Source organism: Pleurodeles waltl, chromosome 3_2 (assembly GCF_031143425.1).
Source record: "Pleurodeles waltl isolate 20211129_DDA chromosome 3_2, aPleWal1.hap1.20221129, whole genome shotgun sequence".
Taxonomy (NCBI): Eukaryota; Metazoa; Chordata; class Amphibia; order Caudata; family Salamandridae; genus Pleurodeles; species Pleurodeles waltl.
In genome coordinates this window covers 220922982-220944584 of record NC_090441.1, presented here as the reverse complement: position 1 = coordinate 220944584, position 21603 = coordinate 220922982, and positions in this window count along the sequence as shown.

Genomic DNA, 21603 nt, shown 5'->3' with positions numbered 1-21603 from the left:
TTAATATCATACTTTAAGCAGGGGCAAACACACATGCACAAAAACATATTCTGTATACATTTAATATTCTTTATTGTTGTTTGTCCTCAATTCATTATACACACATATGTAAAATGTACTGTATTATAAAAAAGAGGGGGACTGTGAGAAAGTAGCCTCTTTCTAGCATTGTTACCCGCACTTTTGACCTGTTTGTGAGTGTTTGTCTGTGTGTTTTTCTGTCTCACTGGGATCCTGCTAGACAGCAACCCAGTGCACATAGTTTGTGGCCTGATGTGTGTGTTGTCAGTGTAGGAAGGTAGCCTCTTACTAGCCTTGTTACTCCCACTTTTGGCCAGCTTGTGAGTATATGCCAAGGTGTTTTAAATGGCTCACTGGGACCCTGCTAACCAGAACCTCAGTGCTTATGCTCTCTCTGCTTTTAAAATTGCCACTGCAGGCTAGTGACCATTTTTACCAATTCTGATTGGCACACTTATAACACCCTTATAATTCCCTAGTATATGGTACGTAGGTACCCAGGGTATTGGGGTTCCAGGAGATCCCTATGGGTTGCAGCATTTCTTTTGCCACCCATAGGGAGCTCAGACAATTCTTACACAGGACTGCCAATGCAGCCTGAGTGAAATAACATCCATGTTATTTCACAGCCATCTTACACAACAAGTAAGTAACTTATAAGTAACCTATATGTCCAATCCTCACTTAGTGAAGGTTAGGTGCAAAGTTACTAAGTGTGAGGTCACCCTGGCACTAGCCAAGGTGCCCCCACTTAGTTCAGGGCAATTTCCCCGGAGCTTCACAATGGTAACTCCGACTCTGGCCATGTAACATGTCTAAGGTCATGGAATTGTCCCCTCATGCCAAATCTGGTACTGGGGTGCCAATCCCATGCATCCCCAGGGCTCCAGAATGGACCCCGGGTATTGCCAAACTAGCTCTCTGGGGTTTTCACTGCAGCTACCGCTGCTGCCAACCCACAAACAGGCACAAGAACAAAGGATTTCCTTTGAGAGAGGGTGTTACACCCTCTCCCTTTGCAATAGGTGTTACAGGCTGAGAAGGGGTAGCCCCCCCGCCTCTGGAAATGCTTTGAAGGGCACCGATGGTGCCCTTCTTGCATAAACCAGTCTACACTGGTTCAGGGATCCCTTCTGCCCTTTTCTGGCACGTAACTGGACAAAAGAAAGGGCAGTGACCACTCCCCTGTCCATCACCACCCTCGGGTGGTGCCCAGAGCTCCTCTAGTGCGTCCCAGACTTCAGCAATCTTGCTTTGCAAGGTGTGGGGCACTCTGGAGGCCTCTGAGTGGCCAGTGCCAGCAGGTGACGTCAGAGACCCCTCCTGATAGGTCCTTTGCTGATAAAGTAGCCAATCCCCCTCTCAGGGCTATTTTGGGTCTCTCCTGCGGGTTCTCTTCAGATTCTCTTTGCAAGTTTCCTTCAGGAATCCTCTGCAACAACTTCAGCTTCCTCTGACCTCGGATCAACTGCAGCCTGCTCCAAGAAACGCTGTAACTGCAACAAAGTATCCACCAGAGATACTTTTCTTCAGCAACCTCAGCTCCAAGTCAGCAACTGCAACAGTTCCCATGGTGTGCATGCTCTGAGGACTCCCTGTCTTCATCCTGCACCAGAAGGACCGAAGAAATCTCCTGTGGAGTGACATGGTCACTCCCCTGCTCCAAGCAGGCACCTTCCAAGAGGATGTCTGGTACCCTTGGACTCCTCTCACAGAGGGTGCTCCTAAAGACATAGAGGGTGGACATCATTGACATAGACTGTCCTGAGGTCCTGCTGACACAATTTGGAGGAGGCAAGACCTTGCCTTCCCTGAGAGCGACGGTACCCCTTTCTACTGTGTCTTCTTCACCTCCTGAGGCCTCTGTGCACTCTTTGCAAAATTCCGTTGTGCACAGACTGGCCCAGGTCACCAGCACACCATTCTGCGACGCTCAACTGGCTGAGTTGTTCTCCGGCGGCGTGGGACCTTCTTTTGTTGTGCTGCATTGACCACATTTTGCACCTCCTTTGTCCCCGGATCCTGTGACTCCTGGGGGTGCTGGCTGGCATCCTGAGGGCTCTGTAAAGTACTGAAAGCTACCTCTTCCTTCTCACACAGAGTTGAGGCCCCCAGGTCCCTCCTGGGTCCATCCAACGCCATTTTGATGCAAAAGACACTTTTGTCGTGGCCAAGGCTTGTTGGTGACTTCCAACAAGAAATCACATCTGCAATGATCTTCACGCTGTGGGACATCTTTTACATCATGCAGGAACTTGCTTGCATCTTCCTAGGGTGCATTCCTGCAGGCTTCAACTAACAAGGGACTCTTCTTTTGCACCCTTTTCTGGGTTGGCAGGGGCTGCTGTCCTTCCTGGAACTTCTTTCAACTTCCGGACTTGGTCACCCTCCTTTGCAGGTCTTCAGGTCCAGTAATCCAGCAGTTGTTCTTTGCAGACTTGGTTGGCTGCTGCAAAATCCCAATCACGAGGTGTTGTTGTGTCCTAAGGAAACTTGCAGTACTTTACTCCTGCTTTTCTGGGCTCTGGGGTGGGGTAATTTACTTACCTTTTCTGGATTCTTACTCTCCCAGCGATTCTGCACACACAACACTTGTCTAGGGGGGAATTTGTGATTCCCATTCCACTTTCTTAGTATAGGGTTTGTGTTTCCCCTAGACCTAATTTCTCCCAGTGCATTCTATAGGATTTCCTACTGTTTGCATTGTTCTATGACTATTTACTTGTCGAATTTTGGTGTCTAGTCTATACATTGTGTATAATACTTACCACCAGAAGGATTATTGTCTCTAAGATATTTTTTGTACTACGTCACCCAAATAAATATCTTTATTTTTTGTAACACTGAGTATTGTCTTTACTTGTGTATAAGTACTGTGTAACTATAAGTGGTATTGCATGAGCTTTTCATGTCTCCTAGTTCAGCCTAAGCTGCTATGCTATAGCTACCTCTATCAGCCTAAGCTGCTAGAACACTACAACTTCACCAAATAAGGGATAACTGGCCCTGGTATAAGGTGTAAGTACCCAGGGTACCCACTACAAACCAGGCCAGCCTCCTACAGGCAGCCAGCTCCAGCCTTACCTGCACTGTCCACATACAGATGAGGCTCCTGTCCTTATGCAGGTCACATGACCAGAAAGGCAGCCAGTTCAAGCCTTACCTGTACTGTCCACATAAGGAGGAGTGCTCCTGTCCTTATGCAGGTCACAACACCAGAGAGGCAGCAAGCTCCGGCTTTACTGCACTGTCCACATAAAGAAGATGTTCCTGTCCTTATGCAGGTCACGTGATCACTGTACATTGAATCCCTCCTGTGTCTGTGTTTTGACAAAGCCCCTGTAACTAGTGACATTTATCATCATGAAATGAGGAAGGTGGGTGCATAAAAATGTAAGTGATGCTTTTAAGAGACAATGTACTCGGGCTGAGATGACCTCTGGCCCCTCAGTCTCAAGAGAAAGCTTTATATAAATATCAGTTCAATAAAATGGATTGTACTTAAAGTACTGGACTGCCAAAACCGTCTCTATCAGGAGCTAAAACACCTGTTAATACCAGCCAGTTGTGCAAACACCATGTTGAGCCAAGTGCCACTTTTACCCGCACTGGGGAACAAAATCAGACCTCCCCATGAGCATTTTACCTTTCCTTTTTCTTCACAATAGTCCCCCATCATAGAAAAAGCTCTAAATTAATATTAACAATGAACAGTGAGTATGATTTGTATGTGACATAAGAGAAAACAGCCCAGAAAAAATAACTTTCTCACATTGTGAGGTTTTCCTTGCCCTCCGGTGACCACATCCCTCTGGGGTGGCGCTCCCTCCTTCCTGAAGCCCCCCAACCCTCCAGGTGAGGCTCCCTCCTTCCTGAAGTACTATTTAAGTGATATACAGTAATACATTCCTTGCAGGAAGCAAAGCCATCCCTCTGGTGCCCACATCTCTCCAGGGTGGGCCTGCCTCCTCCCTGAAGCCCCTCTCGGGCGCTTTAAGTTTTCGTTCTCAGCTTCCCTCAGTTGACATCCAGAGCAAGTGCAGTTTGTCACTTCTAGAGCACAACATGATGTGTGTCCGGGCCCTACTGCTGGCTGCGTGTTTGTGTGTAAGTTGTGCTGCTTCACACACTCAGTGTGACACATGGAGGACCATGTGTCCTGTGGTGGGATTTAGTGACATGTTCTGCTTTATTCCGGCCCATGTCTTGGCACTTCTCCAGTGCAGAGATATATTTCAGATAATATATGTTTTACTAAAACACACATTTCGTTTATTCTCCACAGGTGCAGAAACCAGTAACCAGGTGCTGCAGCCTCTGGAGCTGGAGGTCACGTGGGGAGGACAGCGGTGGTCACCTGTAACCACACCATCACCATGCCTGCCTATCTTGCATGGTACCAGCACCGGTCTGGAGGATTTCCAAAGCTCCTGATTTTGGGGTACAGCTCTCCCCAGACATCGGACGCCTCTCAATGTTCATCACCACAGACAGTGTGTCCACCACCCTGAAGATCCGCGACGCCCGGGTGAGAGACACTGCTGTGTATTACTGCGGTATGAGGGACACAGTGAGGGAATTGAGGGGAAACCTGAACAAAAAGAGGTATGGAGGATCAAGAACAGCAGCAGGAGTACCCCCGGGGTGTGGGCCTCTGGCACCATCTGCTGGACTAACAGTTATAAACATTCAACAAGAAGCAGTTTCATAAATAAACACAGGGTGGCTTTGGGGGGCTTCATAAATCCGACTTATGGACTTTTGATGCCTTATGTCACTTTGCAAGAAGTAAGGGGAATGCAAGCCATTGATACGTCTGGGCCCCAGTGTTTACACTAGTGACACATACAGAGTTGAATTATGTTTCTATGTTCTAAATAGGTTCATGAAACATGCTTAGTCCCTCAGAAACATTGTGTACAACAAACACTGGATGAAAAAGATGTAAAATGCCAGCCTAAGAGACCAAGCATTGCCAAAGTCTGTATGCCTTCTTGTGTAAGTGAAATTGCTTTTTTGTTGAACTACAAGTTTGTGAGAATATTTTTGTGAGGGTTGAATGTAAGAATGGGTCAATTGTTGAATGAATGGATGGACATGTGAGTACATTGGTGGATGAAAAGGGAGTGACTGAGGATGAATGTATGTGTTGACTGAGTTATGAGTGTGTGACTGAGAGCATGAATAGAAGGCTGGTTTAAGGGGTCAATGCATGGGCAGCTGAATGGGTAGTATCAGGGACACTTGAGTGTAATGATAGTGTGAGGTGGGACAAAGAAAGTATGTGTGGGGCCCTATGAAAGTGTGCGGTTTGGCAGTGTGTGGTTGGGCAGTGTGTGGATGCGAGAGTGTGGACAGGCACTGTGTGGGGGGGCTGGGGCAGTGTTTGGTAGTGCAGTGTGTGGATGGTCAGTATGTTTTTGGGCAGTGAGTGGATGGGTGGTATGTGGTTGAGTAGTGTGTGGAGGCCTAAGGAAGTGTGTATATGGCCTGGGTGTGGTTGGCAGTGTGCAGTTGGCCATGTGTGGTTGGGCACTGTGTGGTTAGTGTAGAAGGCTGGCCTGGCTTGTAGTGGGTACCAAGTGGTAATAACACTCTGTACCAGGTCCAGTTATCCCTTATTAGTGTATAAGAGGCGTTTCTAGCATCTTAGGCTGATAGAAGATAGCTATAGCAGAGCAGCTTAGGCTGAACTAGGAGACATGCAAAGCTCCTACTATACCACTGGTGTCATATGCACAATATCATAAGAAAACACAATACACAGATATACTAAAAATAAAGGTACTTTATTTTTATGACAATATGCCAAAAGTATATCAGTGAGTACCCTCAGTATGAGGATGCCAAATATACACAAGATATATGTACACAATACCAAAAATATGCAGTAATAGCAAAAGGAAGTAATGCAAGCAGTGTAAAGTTACAGTAGATTGCAATAGGAGCACATAGGTATAGGGGCAACACAAACCATATACTCCAAAAGTGGAATGCGAACCACGAATGGACCCCAAACCTATGTGAGCTTGTAGAGGGTCGCTGGGACTGTAAGAAAACAGTGAGGGTTAGAAAAATAGCCCACCCCAAGACCCTGTAAGGTAGGTGTAAAGTGCACCTACAACCCCCAGAGAGCACAGAAGTCGTGATAGGGGGATTCTGCAAGGAAATCCAACACCAACAAAGCAACAACAGTGGATTTCCAGACCTGAGTACCTGTAAGACAAGGGGACCAAGTCCAAGAGTCACGACAGTGTCAAGAGTGGGCAGATGCCCAGGAAATGCCAGCTGAGGGTGCAAGGAAGCTGCCACCAGATGGAAGAAGCTTGGTGTTTTGCAAGAACGAAGAGGACTAGGAACTTCCCCTTTGGAGGATGGATGTCCTACGTCATGAAGAAGCTTGCAGAGATATTCCCATGCAGAAAGACCGCAAACAAGCCTTGCTAGCTGCAAGGGTTGGGGTTAGGGTTTTTGGATGCTGCTGTGGCCCATTAGGGACCAGGATGTTGCCACCTGGATGAGGAGACAGAAGGTGCGCCCAGCAAGTCAGCGAGCCCTCACAGAAGCAGGCAGCACCCGCAGAATTACCAGAACAGGCACTTAGAAGAGGAGTGAACCGGAGTCCACCCGAAGTCAGAAAAGGGAGTTCCACGACGCCGGAGGAACACTCAGAAGGTTGTGCACTGCAAGTTAGAGTGTGGGGGACCCAGGCTTGGCTGTGCATGAAGGAAATCCTGGAAGAATGCACAGGAGCCGGAGCAGCTGCAAATCACACGGTACCCAGCAATGCAGTCTAGCGTGGGGAGGCAAGGACTTACCTCCAACAAACTTGGACTGAAGAGTCACTGGACTGTGGGAGTCACTTGGACAGAGTTGCTGAGTTCCAGGGACCATGCTTGTCATGCTGAGAGGGGAGCCAGAGGACCGGTGATGCAGTCTTTTGTTGCCTGCAGTTGCAGGGGGAAGATTCCGTCGACCCACAGGAGATTTCTTCAGAGCTCCTGGTGCAAGAAGGAGGCAGGCTACCCACAGAGCATGCACCACCAGGAAACAGGTGAGAAAGCCGGCAGGATGAAGCGATACAAGGGTGCAGTAGTTGTCTTTGCTACTTTGATGCGGTTTTGCAGGCGTCCTGAGCAGTCAGCGGTCGATCCTTTGACAGAAGGTGAAGAGAGAGATGCAGAGGAACTCTGGTGAGCTCTTGCATTCGGTATCTGAAGAATTCCCCAAAGCAGAGACCCTAAATAGCCAGAAAAGGAGGTTTGGCTACCTAGGAAGGAGGATAGGCTAGTAAGAAAGGTAAGAGCCTATCAGAAGGAGTCTCTGATGTCACCTGCTGGCCCTGGCCACTCAGAGCAGTCCAGTGTGCCAGCACACCTCTGATTTCAAGATGGCAGAAGTCTGGGGCACGCTGGAGGAGCTCTGGGCACCTCCCGTGGGAGGTGCAGGTCAGGGGAGTGGTCATTCCCCTTTCCTTTATCCAGTTTCACATCAGAGCAGGGCTGGGGGATACCTGAACCAGTGTAAACTGGCTTATGCAGAGATGGGCACCATCTGTGCCCATCAAAGCATTTCCAGAGGCTGGGGGAGACTACTCCTCCCCAGCCCTGACACCTATTTCCAAAGGGAGAGGGTGTAACACCCTCTCTCTGAGGAAGTCCTTTGTTCTGCCTTCCTGGGTCAGGCCTGGCTGGACCCCAGGAGGGCAGAAACCTGTCTGATGTGTTGGCAACAGCAGCAGCTGCAGTGAAACCCCGGAAAGGCAGTTTGGCAGTACCTGGGTTCTGTGCTAGAGACCCGGGGGATCATGGAGATGGCATTGGGGTGACAATTCCATGATCCTAGACATATTACATGGCCATGTTCGGAGTTACCATTGTGACGCTGTAAATAGGTAGAGACCTATGTACAGTGAACGCGTGTAATGGTTTCCCCGCACTCACAAAGTCTGGGGAATTTGCCCTGAACGATGTGGGGCACCTTGGCTAGTGCCAGGGTGCCCACACATTAAGTAACTTTGCACCCAACCTTCACCAGGTGAAGGTTAGACATATAGGTGACATATAAGTTACTTAAGTGCAGTGGTAAATGGCTGTGAAATAAAGTGGACGTTATTTCACTCAGGCTGCACTGGCAGGCCTGTGTAAGAATTGTCAGATCTCCCTATGGGTGGCAAAAGAAATGCTGCAGCCCATAGGGATCTCCTGGAACCCCAATGCCCTGGGTACCTCAGTACCATATACTAGGGAATTATAAGGGTGTTTCAGTATGCCAATGTGAATTGGTGAAATTGGTCACTAGCCTGTTAGTGACAATTTGGAAAGCAGAGAGAGCAGAACTACTGAGGTTCTGGTTAGCAGAGCCCCAGTGAGACAGTTAGTCATCACACAGGGAACACATACAGGGCACACTTATGAGCACTGGGGCCCTGCCTGGCAGGGTCCCAGTGACACATAGACTAAAACAACATATATACAGTGAAATATGGGAGTAACATGCCAGGCAAGATGGTACTTTCCTACAGTTAGGGGCAGTACATGATTAGGTAGTGTGTGGTAAGGCATGTGTGGGAGCCTAGGGAAGTGTGTGGGGCTTGGGGCAGTGTGTGGTTGGGCAGTGTATGTTTGGGAAATGTGTGGTGGGCCAGTGTGTGAATGGGCAGTGTGTTGTTGGGCAGTGTTTGAGTGGGCAGTGTGAGGTTGGGAAGTGTATTTTTGGGCAGTGTGTGTCTAGGGGGTCGTTGTTTGGATGGGTGTGTCTGGATAGGCAGTGTGAGCATCCTCACATGGCCAAAGCACCCACTGCCATCAAAACACTGCCCAACCACATACACTCATTCACTTACTGCACAACCACACATTCCCCAACCACACATTACCCAAGCATGCACTGCCCAACCACACAGTGCCCCAAACCACACACAACCCATCTACAGACTGCCAGCCACACACTACCCAGGCATACAGTGCTCATTCACACACTGCCCAACCACACACTGCCCCAGACCCCACACACCGCCCAAACATACACTGGACAGCCAAACACTGTCCAGCCACACACTGCCCAATCACCCACTGCCCAAGCTCACACTGCCCCTCCACACACACTCATCCAAACAGTGACCAACCATATACTGCCCCACCACACACAGCCTATCCACATCCACATACTACCCCTAACCACACACTGCCCAACTGCACACTGCCCATGAACACAAATGCTAAACAAAAACTACCCAACCACACACTACCAACCACACACTGCCCCACCACACACAGTCCATCCACACACTACCCCTAACCACATACTGCCCAACTGCACACTGCCCATGAACACAAATACCAAACAAAAACTACCCAACCACACATTCCTTAACCACACACTACCCAATCAAACATTGGAAACAATATACTGCTGATCCACACACTGCCCAGCTACTCCCTGCCCATCCACACTCTGCTCCACTACACACTACCAACCTCACCGCGTGTATGGTTAGGCGGTGCGTTTGGGCAGTGTGTGGATATGTAGTATGTGGATTGGCAGTGTGTGTTTGTGCAGTATATGGCTATGCATTGTGAGGATGGGCAGTGTGGGGAAGGTCAGTCTGTGGTTTAGCAGTGTGTGGTTGGGTAATGTGTGGGTCCTATGGCAGTGTGTGGTTGGGCAGTGTCTGGTTGGGGCAGTGCATGGATGGGCAGTGTGTGGTTGGGTAGTATGTTGAGGGGAAGTGTGTGGATGTGCGGTGTATGTACAGGCACTGTGTGGTTGTGGCAGTTTGTAGTTGGGCAGTGTATTGATGAGCAAGTTGTGGATGGGTAATGAGAAGTTGGGCAGTGTGTGGTTGAACAATATGTTGATGAGCGTGTATGGATGGGAAGTGTGTGGATGGGTGTGTGTCGATGGGCACTGTGTGGTTGGGCTGCCTGTGGATAGGTTGTGAAGTCTCAGGTTGGGCAGTGTATTGTTGGCTATGTAGATGGGCAACGTGTGATTAGGCTGTGTGTGGATGAGTAATGTGTGGTTGTGGTTGTGCAGTGTTTGGTGGGGCAGTGTGTGCTTGAGCAGTGTTTAGTGGGGCAGTATGTGGTTGGGCAGTGTATCATTTTGCAGTGTGTGTGGTTGGCATTGTGTGGTGGAGCAGAGTGTGGATGTGCAGTGAGTAGTTGGGCAGTGTGTGGAAGAGTGGTGTATTGTTGGCACTGTTTGGTTGGGAAGTGTGTGCTTGGGCAATGTGTGGTTGGGCAGTGTTTGGTGGGGCAGTGTGTGGTTGGTAGTGTGTGGCTGGGTAGTTTTTGTTTGGCATTTGTGTTCATGGGAAGTGTGCAGTTGGGCAGTGTGTGGTTTGGGGTAGTGTATGGTTGGTTATTGTTTGGATGAGTGTGTGTGGATGGGCAGTGTGAGCTTTAGCAGTGTGTGATTGGGCGGTGTGTGGCTGGACAGTGTGTGGTTGTCCAGTGTGTGTTTGGGCAGTGTGTGGGGGCCTGGGGCAGTGTGTGGTTGGGCAGTGTGTGAATGGGCAGTGTATGCTTGGGCAGTGTGTGGCTGGCAGTCTGTAGATGGGTTGTGTGTGGATTAGGGTACTGTGTGGTTGGGCAGTGTATGGTTGGGCAATGTGTGGTTGGGTAATGTGTGGTTGTGCAATAAGTGAATCAGTGTAAATGGTTGGGCAGTGTGTGGATGGCAGTGGGTGCTTAGGCCGTGTGTGGATGGGCAGTGTGTGGTTAGGTGGTGTGTTTGGGCAGTGTGTGGATAGGTAGTGTGTAGATGGGCAGTGTGTGTTTGGGCAGTATATGTCTGGGTATTGTGAGGATGGGCAGTGTGTGGAAGGTCAGTCTGTGGTTATGCAGTATGTGGTTAGGCAATGTGTGGGTTCTGTGGCAGTGTGTGGTTGTGCAGTGTCTGGTTAGGCAGTGCCTGGATGGGCAATGTGTGGCTTGGAGTGTGTGGTGGTTCAGTGTGTGAATGGGCAGTGTGTAGTTGGCAGTGTGTGGTTGAGCACTGTGTTTATGGGCACTGTGTGGTTGGGCAGTGTGTGGTTGGGCAGTGTGTGGAAGGCAATGGGTGCTTAGGCAGTGTGTGGATGGGCAGTGTGTGGTTAGGTGGTGTGTTTGGGCAGTGTGTAGATAGGTAGTGTGTGGATATGCAGTGTGTGTATAGGTACGATGTGGTTAGGGTGGTTTGTAGTTGGTCAGTGTGTGGTTGGGCAAGGTGTGGATGGGTAATGAGAAGTTGGGCAGTGTGTGGTTGGACAATATATTGATGAGTGTATGTCAATGGGCAGTGTGTGGATGTGTATGTGTGAATGGGCACTGTGTGGTTGGGCTGTGTGTGGATAGGTAGTGTGTGGTTGTGCAGTCTCTGGTTGGACAGTGTGTGTTTAGACAGAATTTGGTAGGGCAGGGTGTGGTTGGGCAGTGTGTGGTGGGGCAATGTAAGTCAGCTTGGGGCAGTGTGTAGTTGACAGTGTGTAGAGGCCTGGTGCAGTGGGTGGTGGGACTGAGTGCACATGGGCAGTGTGTGGTTGGGCAGTGTATGCTTGGCAGTGTTTGTTTGGGTAGTGTGCGGTTGGGCAGTGTGTGGTTGGGCAGTGAGTGGATGGGTGGTGTGTGGTTGAAAAGTGTGTAGAGGCCTAGGGAAGTGTGTGTGTGTGGAAGTGTGTGCATGGGCTATATGTGGTTAGCAGTGTGTGGTTGGCCATGTGTGTTTGGGCACTGTGTGGTTAGAGGCAGGATATAATTAGGTAGTGTGTGAAAAGGCATATGTGGGACCCACAGGAAATGTGTGGGGTGTGTGGCAGTGTGTGGTTGGGCAGTGTATGTTTGGGAAGTGTGCGATGGGGCATTGTGTACATTGGCAGGGTGCAGATGAGCAGTGTGCATTTGAGCAGTGTGCATTTCGGCAGTGTGTGGATGGGCAGTGTTTGGTTGTTAAGTGTGTGGTTAGGTGGTGTGTGGTTGGGTAGTTTGTGGTTGAGCAATGTGTGGTTGGGAACTGTGTGGTGGGGCAGTGTGTGGTTGGGCAGTGTGTGTTTGGCAGTAAGTGGATATGCAGTGTGTGGTTGGGGGTACATTGTGGTTGGGCAGTATGTGGTTGGGTGGTGTGTGGATGAGTATGTGTTGCTGGGTAGTGTACGGCTGAGCTGTGTGTGGAAGGGCAGTGTTTGGATGGGCACTGTGAGGTTGGGCAGGTTGTGTGTGATTGGCCAGTGTTTGGATGGGTACGTGTGGATGGGCAGTGTGTGGTTGGAAAGTGCATATTTGGACAGTATGTGAAGAGGCAGTGTGTGTTTAAGCAGTATGAGGATGGGCAGTGTGTGTTTGAACAGTGTTTTGATGGTCACTTTAATGATGGACATAGGGTGGTTGGGCAGTGTGTGTTTGGGCAGTGAGTGGGTCCTGGGGCAGTGTGTGATTGGGCAGTGTATAGACTGGCAGTATGCAGCTGGGCAGTTTGTAGCTTTGCAGTGTGTGGTTGAGCACTGTGTGGATGGGCAGTGTGTTGCTTGGAGTGTGTGGTGGTGCAGTGTGTGGATAGGCAGTATGTGGTTGGCAGTTTGAGGTTGAGCACTGTGTAGCTGGGCAGTGTAGGGTTGAACAGTGAGTGGATGAGTGTGTGTGTGGTTGGGTAGTGTGTGGTTGAGCAGTGTATGGATGGGCAGTATGTAGTTGTGCAGTGTCTAGTTGGGCAGTGTGTTGTAAGGAAGTATGATGATGGCAGTGTGTGGTTTAGAAGTACATGGTTGGGCAGTGTGTGGATGAGCAGTGTGTGATGTGCAGTGTGTGGAAGGAAAATGTGTGGTTGGGCACTTTATAGCTGGCAGTATGTGGGTGGACTATGTAATTATGGGGAATGTGTGTTGATGGGTTTGTGTAGATGGGTAGTGTGTGATTAGGCTGTGTGGACGGGTAGTGTGTGGTTGTTCAGTTTTGGTGGGGCAGTGTGGTTCAGCAGTGTTCAGTAGGGCAGTGTGTCATTTTGCAGTGTGCGCGGTTGGCAGTGTGTGGTTGGGCAATGTGTGGCTTGGTAATATGTGGTTGGGCAGTAAGTGGAGGGGAAGTGTGTGGATGTGCAGTATGTGTATAGGCACTGTGTGGTTGGGGCAGTTTGTAGTTGGGCAGTGTGTTGATGGACAAGTTGTGAATGGGTAATGAGAAGTTGGGCAGTGTGTGGTTGGAAAATATGTTTATGAGTGTGTATGCATAGGCAGTGTGTGGATGGGTATGTGTGGATGGGCACTGTGTGGTTGGGCTGTGTGTGGATAGGTAGTGTGTGGTTTTGAAGTCTCTGGTTGGACAGTGTGTAGGTAAGCAGTATTTCGTAGGGCAGGGTGTGGTTGGGCAGTGTGTGGTAAGACAATGTATGTCTTCCTAGGGCAGTGTGTAGTTGGCAGTGTGTGGAGGCCTGGGGTAGTAGGTGGTGGGGCAGAGTGCACTTGGGCAGTGTGTGGTTGGGGAGTGTATGCTTGGAAGAGTTTGATTGAGTAGTGAGTGGTTGGGCAGTGTGTGATTGCCAGAATGTGGTTGGGAAATGTGTGAATGGGCTGTGTGTGGTGGGGCACTATGTGGTCAGGCAGTGTGTGGATGGGCAGTCTGTGGTTTGGAGTACCCTGTGGATGGGCGTTGTGTGTTGGGCAGTGTATGGTTGGGCATTTTGTGGATGAGTGTGCATGGATGGGCATTGTCTAGTTGGGCAGTGTGTAAAAATAACAGCAGCGAGAGGGGACAACCTTGTCATGTCATGTGGTTGATCAGAATGTTGTAAGACAGAAATCGTCCACAGTTGAGCCTCGCCTTCAGCTTCTGATATAGCCAACCCTTGTTGGAAATAAATTGCTACCAGGAGAAAATGTTCCTTTTAAAATATATTGTCATTCCTATGTAGGCCATGGTAAATTGTATTTAACGTAGGACACGAAGAAATTTAAAGTTGCAATGTTCTTACATGCATCCAAAAGCTGTACTTGTTGAAGCAAGGCTGGCTGGCTCATAATGGAACATTGGGAAGCAATATTAAACATTGTTAGAAATGAGGTCTCTAGATAGCATCGGTATGCACCCTTGTCCAAGAAGGGACCTCAATCCTAGTCAGGGTAAGTCACAGCACCCCATAAATTATCCTGTGCTCACACTCTGATAGCTTGGCAGAGAGCAGTTAGACTTCAATCAATCAATCTATCATGAATCTGTAAAGTGCGTCTAATCACCCATAGGGTCTCAAGGTGCTGAAAGTAGGTGTGCTGCTTAGTCAAAGAGCCAGGTCTTGAGGTCTCTCCTAAACTGCTTCAGTGATGCGGTCTACCTGAGCTTGAGGGGAAGTGTGTTCCATGTCCAGGCTGCTAGGTTGGAGAGGGATCTTCCTCCTGCTGTACTTTTCTGGTTCTTGGGAGGGCTGCAAGGGTGAGCTTAGAGGAATGGAGAAGTCTGTTGAAGCTGAGGTGGTGGTTGAGGTATGCCGGTCCTATTTTGTGCAGTGCCTCGAAGGTGTGGATCAGAAGTTTGTATGTGATGCGCTTGTTGACTAGCCAGTGTAGTCTCTGAGGTAGGAGGAGATTCGTCTGTGACGGGGGATGTTCAGGATAAGTCTGGCTGCTGCATGTTTGACTCTTTGTAGCCTTGATTGATGTTTCCTGATAATGCTGGCATACAGTGTGTTGCCGTAGTCCAGTTTGCTGGTGATGAGGGCGTGTGTGACTGTCTTCCTCATGTCAGGGGGAATCCATAGGAGGATGTGGAAGCTTGATGTGGAAGCTTGATGAGGAGGCGGCAGGTCATCGATAGAGAGGAGTCCAGAATGATGCCCAGGTTGTGCACATGGTCAGTGGGAGTGGGCCATTATCCGGAGCTGTAGGCCACCAGGAATCGTTCCAGGCAGAAGGGGTGGAGCCAATCAAAAGGATCTCTTTCTGGTCCATGTTGAGCTAGAGGCAGCTGGCCTCCATCCAGGCGGTGACTGCTCTCATCCCATTGTGGAAATTCCTCTTGGCTTGTGCAGATTCATCGTACAGTGAGAGGATCAGCTGGGTGTCATTGGCAGAGGAGACTACGTTTAGCTTGTGTTGCTTGGTGATCTTAGCGAGCATGTGTAGGAGGCTGGCCTGGATTGTAGTGGGTACCTAAGGTACTTACACCTTATACCAGGTCCAGTTATCTCTTATTAGTGAAATGTAGACAGTGTCTACAAGTGGATGAGCAGCCAAGGCCTAACTAGGAGACATTCAAAACTCATGCAACATCACTTGAGTCACACAGCGCTCACACACATGAAAGAAATACTCAGTGGTACAAAAATAAAGGTACTTTATTTTTAGTGTCACAAATGCCAAAAATACGTTAGAGACTGTACTCTCTTAGGAGGTAAGTTAAACACTATATATATATATATATATATATATATATATATATATATATACACTGTTAGACCTGACAGCCTTAGGGTGGTCAACCCCAACTTTTTTGCCTGCCTGCCTCCCTCCACTTTTTGACACTGTTTTTGCTAGTTTTAAGACTGCACACTTTACCACTGCTAACCAGTGCTAAAGTGAATGTGCTCTCTCCCTTAAAAACATGGTGACATTGGCGCATACCCAAATGGCATATTTAATTTACTTGTATGTCCCTAGTAAAGTGCACTGTATGTGCCCTGGGCCTATAAATTGAATGCTTGAATGCTACTAGTGGGCCTGCAGCACTGATTGTGCCACCCACATAAGTACCCCTATAACCATGTCTCAGGCCTGCCATTGCAAGGCCTGTATGTGCAGGTTCACTGCCACTTTGACTTGGCATTTAAAAGTACTTGCCAAACCTTAAACTCCCTTTTCCTACATATAAGTCACCCTTAAGGTAGGCTGTAGGTAACCCATAGGGCAGGATGCTGTGTAGACAAAAGGCAGGACATATACCTATGTGTTTTATATGTCCTGGTAGAGAAAAACTCCTACATTCATTTTCCACTTCTGTGAGGCCTGCTCCTTATTTAGTATGGCCAGAATGGTAATACAAAATCCTGCTGACTGGTGAGGATTAATTTTATATTACTATTTTAGAAATGCCACTTATAGAAAGTGAGTATTTCTCTGCACTTAAAATCCTTCTGTGCCTTACAATCCACGTCTGGGATGGGCTGGTTGACAGCTCCCTTGTGCAGTTCATCCAGACAACCACACACACAGGATGCTCAGTCACACCTGCAAGGGTGGAGAGCCTGATGCTTAAATTTCAAAGGACAGTGGCCTGCCCTCACACAATGGACTGCCAAACCCCCTGCTGGGACCCTGGCAGACAGGGGGCACTTCAAAACCACTCTTTGAAGTCTCCACCACTTCAAAGGCACTTTTGGGAATAAAAACTGTATCGAAGACCCTACCACCTCAGACACTTCCTGGGAAAGAAACTCTGAACCAGAACCTGCAACTTGCCAAGAGAAGCTGCCTGGCTGCCCAAAGGACTCAGCTGGAATGCTTTGCTGTAAAGGAGTGCTGCCTTGCCGTTGCCCTGCTGCCTTGCTGGCCTCTGGCTCTGCTGAGAAGTGCTCTCCGAGGGATTGGATTGAGCTTGCCTCCTGTTTCCTGAAGTCTCAGGGCCAAAAAGACTTCATGTCTGCAAAGAACTCCTTGTGTGGTGAAAAACGACACACAGCCTGCTTAGCGGGGAAAGAATCCCCACTTTGCTGAACCAAAACGACGCAGCCCAGCTTCCCGAGTGGAGATCATGACAGTGCCAGCATTGAGACCAGAACTTCAACGCACATTCCACTGGATCGACACATCACCGAACCAGAACGATGTAGCTCGACTTCCTGTTAGAGGATTCTATGCAGTGCCTGCCATGCGACCGAAACTCCAATGCATCACCCACCAGATTGACGCAACACCTGTGACTTCGCCCTGCATGCTCAGGATTTCCACGCATCATCCCTGGGCATCAAAAGACCTTGCATCGCGAAGAGGATTCAAGCATGCGCGCCGATATTCAACACAAAGCCTTGCTGCGTGGAAAAGAATCAATGCATCGCCTGTGTGCGCCCTGAAAACCGACACGCGCCTACCTTTTTCCACGCATCTCCTCCTTTGCGGTCTTTCTGCGTGTAATTTTGATGCAAACCAGGTACTTTGTGCTTACAATAGACAATTGTTGCTTTTAAAGACTAAAGAGTCTTCTTATCTTTACAAAAGTGATATCTCAGCGTGTGATTATCAAATCTTGATGGTTTTGAACTTAATTTATTATATTTTTCTAAAACTGTGTGATTCATTTTTGTGGTGTTTTTACTGTGTTATTGCATGATTTATTGCACAAATACTTTACACATTGCCTTCTGAGTTAAGCCTGACTGCTCAGTGCCAAGCTACCAGAGGGTGGGCACAGGATAATGTGGATTGTGTGTGACTTACCCTGACTAGAGTGAGGCTCCTTGCTTGGACGGGGGTAACCTGCCTGCCAACCAAAGACCCCATTTCCAACATTCACTAGTATGAACAATTAGTTGCAAGAAAAGTGAGAAAACAGTGCAACTGGTGAAAATCACAATAGTTAGAAATGGGCCTAAGGGGAACACAAACCATATACTAAGAAAATGGAATGTGGATGTCGGGCTCCCACCTAAGCAGGTTTAGTGTGTAGGGGACGCTGGGATTGTAAGAAAACACCACAGGTAAGTACTAGAATCCACCCCAGAGCTGAGGAAAGCAGGAGTAAATCACAGGAACTTTCCTAATACACAAGAAAATGAGAAAGAAGATTGTGCAAAAACCAGAAGATACTGCAAGACACCAACAACGGATTCCTGGACCTGAAGACCTGTGGAAGAAGGGGACCAAGTCCAAGAAGCACTGAAGAATCCAAGAGTCCAGGAGTCCAGGGAGTCCAAGGGAGATTCCTTTGAGACTTATGCTGCAGGCTGAAGACGGCTGTCCTTGGATGATGCACGACCAGTAAAACAGTTGCAGTTGCTGGCAGGAGCTGAAGATACAATGTTGTAGAAGGCTTCTTGCTTCTTTGTTCCAGTATTGTAGAGTCCCTGGAGGCCCAGTATCAAAGTTTGTTGGTAGAAGATGAAGAAAAGGATGCAGAAGATTCCTGCACCTATCAGGGGAGGGCTTTGACGTTACCTGCTGGCACTGGCCACTCAGATGCTCCCAGAGTTCCCTACCATCTTGGAATCCAAGATGGTAAAACCCTGGGACCCTCTGGAGGAGCTCTGAGCATCACCCCTGGGGTGGTGATAGACAGGGAATTGGTCACTCCCCTTTCCTTTGTCGAGATGCATGCCAGATCAGGGACTGGGGGTCCCTGAACCGGTGTAGACTGGACTATGCAAGAAGGGCACCATCTGTGTCCTTCAACATATTTCCAGAGGCTCTGGGAGGATACCCCTCCCATGCCTGTAACACCTATTTCCAAAGGGAGAGGGTGTAACACCCCTCTCCTATTGGAAAGGGTTTGTCCTCACTTCCTGTGCTTGAGGTTCTCAAGCAACCGGAGGGCAGAAATCTGTCTGAGGGGTGGCAGCAACTGGTGCTGTCTGGAAAACCCAAGAAGAGTGGTATGGCAGTTCTGGGGGTCCACTGTGGAGTGCATGGAATTATAAAACCAATAGTAGAATCAGTATTGGGGTATAATTCTGAGATGTTACACACATCACATGGCCATATTCAGAGTTACCATTGTGAAGCTGGACATAGGTATTAACCTATGTACATTGCACGAGTAAAATGGCATCCCCTCACTCACAAAGTCCATAACAATGGTCCTCGATGACGTGGGGGCACCTCTGCTAGTGCAGGGGTGCCCTAACCCACAGGTACTCTGCACCCAGCCTTCAGGGCTGGAAGGCCTGGTATATGGGTGACTTATAAGTGCCCTGGTGCAGTGTCTATGGCAGTGAAACGATGCATGCACCATTTCACACAGGCTGCAATGGCAGTCCTGTAGAAACCTTGGCATGGGCTCCCTATGGGTGGCAAAAGAAATGCTGCAGCCCATAGTGATCCCCTAGAACCTTAATGCCCTGGGTACCTAGGTACCATATACCAGGGACTTACAAGTGGGGACCAGAATGCCAATTATCAGTGGGATTCTGTGTTAACAGTATCCAATAACCAAATTTAGGGGGGAGAGAGCATAAGCAGTGGGATCCTGGTTAGCAGGATCCCAGTGACACAGGCAAACACACTGATAAACAGGCCAAACATTGGGGTAACCATTTTAGAAACTACTTTCCTACAGCGGGGCATGTAGATGTTGAAAAGTGTCAGACTGAGTGAAGATCCTTGGGGTACTCCGCAGCAAGTGTCTTCAGGTTCTGAGGTGAACGGTGGTAGTCTGCCCCTCTCTGTTCTTCCGGTGAGGAAGGACCTCATCCAGTTCAGGGCTTTGTCTCAGATGCCAGCATAGTAAGGTCTGTCGCAGAGGGTGGAGTGGGAGACGGTGTCAAATGCAGAGGAGAGGTCGAGGAGGATGAGTGTGGCAGTGCCTCCGCGGTCCAGTATGATGCGTATGTTGTCAGTGGCTGCTAAGAGTGCGGTTTTGGTGCTGTGGTTGCTTTTGAATCTGGACTGAGAAGGGTCTAGGATACAGTGTGTTGCGAGGAACTCAGTTAGTTACTGGTTGAAGGCTTTCTCCGTTACCTTGGCTAGGGAAGGGAGAGGAGAGATGGGTCTGTAGTTCTTCAGCTCCCTTCGGTCGGTGACGATTTTACTTAAGAAGCAAAGTGTAAGTATTTGTGCAACAGTCAAAACAGTAAAACAGTAAAAAAAAAAAAAAAAAGACTCCACACTAACTTAGGAAAATAGATTATGATCTTATAAATAAAACAAAGCCATAATGACAAAAATCCATCCAGTGGAAGCAGAGATATGATTTAAAAAAAATATTAAATGCAAGTGTAGTGCTTAGAAACAAATAGCACTCAAGGAGATAAGTTGTCACGCTGAACCGGGACAAAGTCAAGAGTTCGGGCCACCCATAGTGAAGCACAGGATGGACGCAGAACCCACGATGCACAAAATTTCCTTAATCCTTGCCGCAGAATGAAATGGGTTGATGATCCCCACGCAATTGAGGTGTTGTGCAGTATTTCTTCATGCGGCCACAGAGATGCAAAAGGTCCATTAGGAAAGCATCGGTTCCGGAGTGTGGTGGATTCACATGTGATGCGCAAAGTTTCTCCATGCTGTAGAGACAATGCTTCAATCTTTTCAACACATTGGCAGCAAAGAGTTGGTTCTAGACTGGATGTTCCAAATTCAATACAGCAGTTCATCGCTATGCTGATCTGGTTCACTCTGGGTTCAAGTGATGTAGGTCCAGTCCTTCTCAACAAGTCATGGGCGACAACAGGCAGCAGGGCATCTCAGCAAGACAAGAGCACAGCAAGACAGAATCTAGCAAGCAGTAGTCCAGAGGAGTGGCATCCTTTCAGCAGCATAGCAGTTCTTCTTCCTGGCAGAATAGTCACAGTCCCCGAAGTGTACTGGGTTGGTTGTATCAGGGTCCAGTACTTATACCCAATTGTGCTCTTGAAGTGGGGGAGACTTCAAAGAAAAGCTTTGAAGTGCTCTAGGTCCCTGCCCTTCCTTTAAATTATGAATCTAGAGACACCAAACTCAGCATTTCATTTTTTTTTTTTTTATGTTTTGCAATTCTTTATTTAGGGGTCATGAAAGACATATTAACAAGCTGTACAGCAGAATAGGCATTCCCACTGATATATGAACAGGGAAAAACATCTAAGAAATCAAACATCCATGCAAAAATAGTATACAGTGCTTGATATTTTCATAATTACGATCTTGGTATCATGTATAGCGGCAAGTACTATCTTAGTTTAATTGTCTGTTTTCCCAGACACGGCCCTAAAGGACAATTGTAAGGAGGATCCAGATGAGGAGGGAGCCTATCGGGGAGACGGTAGGTGAACTCCATCCGCCGTGCTATCCATGGGCCAAGACCTGCGGCAGCACAACAGTTAAGGTAAGAAGAGGAGGCAAGGAGGTAGCAGCGGGGAGAGTCTAGATAGAGGTCGGGTCAGTGATAGGACCCCAGTACTCAGAGTAGGGGGTGAGAAAGGACATTTGCAAACCCATATGTAGGAGGCTGGCCTGGCTTATAGTGGGTACCTTGTGGTACTTACACCTTGTGCCAGGTCCAGTTATCCCTTAATAGCAGATTAGAGGTGTTCTAGCAGCTTACGCTGATAGAGGTAGCTCTAGCAGAGCAGCTTAGGCTGAACTAGGAGACATGCAAAGCTCCAAATATACCACTTATATCACTTAGCACTATATCACGAGAAAACACAATACTCAGAGTTACTAAAAATAAAGGTATTTTATTTTAGTGACTATGGGGGTCTGTGAGAAGGTAGCCTCTTTCTAGCCTTGTTACCCCCACTTTTGGCCTGTTTGTGAGTGTATGTCAGGGTGTTTGTCACTGTTTTCACTGTCTCACTGGGATCCTGATAGCCAGGCCTCAGTGCTCATAGTGAAAACACTATGTTTTCAGTATGGTTGTTATGTGTCACTGGGATCCTGCTAGTCAGGACCCCAGTGCTCATAGGTTTGTGGCCTATATGTATGTGTCA